Source organism: Pinus tabuliformis, chromosome 7, assembly GCF_031772625.1.
Source record: "Pinus tabuliformis cultivar Carrire ecotype Pingquan chromosome 7, CPIR1, whole genome shotgun sequence".
Classification (NCBI taxonomy): Eukaryota; Viridiplantae; Streptophyta; class Pinopsida; order Pinales; family Pinaceae; genus Pinus; species Pinus tabuliformis.
Window position 1 is genome coordinate 1,354,609,988 of NC_142293.1, and position 2,353 is coordinate 1,354,612,340.

At 35.7% G+C, this 2,353-nt stretch overlaps 1 pseudogene; it reads right to left on the bottom strand.

The window, feature by feature from the left end:
• Window positions 1-495: 495 nt before the first annotated feature.
• On the bottom strand, window positions 496-1,362 carry LOC149252582 (glutathione S-transferase TCHQD-like; annotated as a pseudogene).
• Window positions 1,363-2,353: the final 991 nt, after the last annotated feature.

The window sequence follows — 2,353 nt, forward strand, 5'->3', positions numbered from 1 at the left end:
TCTCTCTCTCTCTCTCTCTCTCTCTCTCTCTCTCTACAAACCTCTCTCTCTCGCTACAAAGCTCTTTAAGTGAAGAGATTTGGTCCTCTCAACGCTTGATCCACAGTTAAAATGGATCCAGGTTGCTTTAGTTATTAGCATTTGAATAGGCTACATTGCAGAAAAATACCATGGACAAAAACCATGGGTTAGGAGTACCATGGGAAAAACCATGAGCAAGAAAAAACTATGCACTGGAGAATTTTGTGTTTTTTTATTTTTTTTATTTGATTTGATTTTGTTTTATTTTGACTGAGTTGAAATGCCAAATATTATAACATATTCCCCAGGTGGAAAGGGTCTCTTGGCACAAAAATCTAACAACCAAAAATATATTAAGAGGGTTCTATATAGTCTGTAATCATGCAGAACAAAATAATCCTATGCATACTATATTTGTGCAACAACCTCATGATCATATTACAGATAGAGGACAACAAAATAATACCATGCATATTAGTAGTTATGTAGCAATCTCCTGATGCTCATATTACAGATAGAAGGCAATAAAATTTTCATCTTTCCAAAAAAGGTGGAATATGGGCCTATTACAGTCTGATAGCTTGGTCTTTCCTTCATCTACTCGAAGTAATATATAAGACGAGGATGCTTCCGAAAATACTCTTTGTCCAACTTCAAAACCTCAGCACAATCTGCCACAGAAAACTCAGCTCCAGCCAAAAATTGTGTGTTTGTAAGCTGTTTCTCAGCCTCATTAAGTAGCCTTATAAGTTCATTCGTGTTTGAAGCCAAAACCTCCTGATCCTTAAACATTTCCTCCATGGCATGCATGGCTTGAAGTTTGTTGTGATATTTTCTTGCCAAATCAGGATTTTCCACGAGACGAGTAATGACAACTTGCCTTTTGAATTAGCGTGATCACTTGGACAGTGATTTATCGTGAAGAGTTTCGAGTCCCATGAATCAACCTTCTCTAGCCACTCCTGGACCTTGCTCTTATCTACCCTTTTATGGCCTGAAGGCTTGCTAATCTTGGCAAGATACCTGTTTTCCAATAAAAATTGGTAGGATACGAATAATTAAATAGACATCAGTAAGGCCTCTGAAAATAATTCAAATATTATACATTCTGTAGGTGAAATAAACTTACCAAATCATAGTCAGCGAGTCACAGAAAACTTGATCCGCAGTGATTAGTACAGGAATGTTACCATTAGGAATTTGCCTGAAAAATTATGCATCCAAATTCCTTGCTTTGAAAGGATCCACAATGTGGGGGTTATACTTCGTATTTTTCTCTTCCATCACCAAGCATACCTTTTGGCAGTCAAGTGAAGGGGGATGGTAATAAAAATCCATCATATTGAATGCCTTACAGTTCGCAGACCTTGCAATAGATAATTCACAGACCTGCTTCTTACTGTTGTTTCCGACAGCAATGAATGTGATGCATATAGCAATGTGAAAGGGAAAAATTAGGCTGGTAAATTATTCTCAGAGACAGGACAGATTTTTTCATTCAGTATGTAATCTATTATAAAATTGCACTTTGATGCGTTCAATTACTGGAGAAGCCTCAATGCTACAGTTAATCAACAATTTAGGTGTATCAATGTCTTTCAGAGAAATATATACTCTGGTATATCTTTTCTTTATTTTGGATGATTCTTAAAGTAGCAATATATCGTTATTCAATATAATAGACAAATTGAGACTGGTTGGTCCCTACCTAGGTTTCCAAGTGTTTGTACCTTGCAACATGTTTTGCTTCATGGCGTTTATCCAGCAATAAAATCCAGTATTTCTGAAACTATTGTAAAATCCCTATTAAAACATGGTTTATCCAGCAATAAAATCCAGTATTTCTGAAACTATTGTAATACGGCAGATCCGGCTATGGAATCCTAATTTTCATATGGGAATTACAGGACTAATCCAGCAATGGACGTCCAAATTTCATATGGTAATATGTATCTCTGAAACTATTACAACAGGACTGAACCAAATTTTCATATGGGAATTACAGGACTAATCCAGCAATGGACGTCCAAATTTCATATGGTAATATGTATCTCTCAAACTATTACAACAGGACTGAACTAGCAATTGAATACAGATTTTCATGTCCATGGGAGTATTATTTCTTTTCAAGGGTGCAAGTCAGATTACAAAGAAAATATTCTGAGAAAACTTAACACGCTAGTTTTTTTTTAAATTTAGGTGATGGGATTCCATCAATATCTGGTATGTGCTCTTCAATAAGACAAGTCCAATTCCAGAGTGCGAGTAATTAGTCAAATTAGTGAACCACCATTAGATTTAGCAAACATTTGATGAGTTAAAGTGTTTGCAA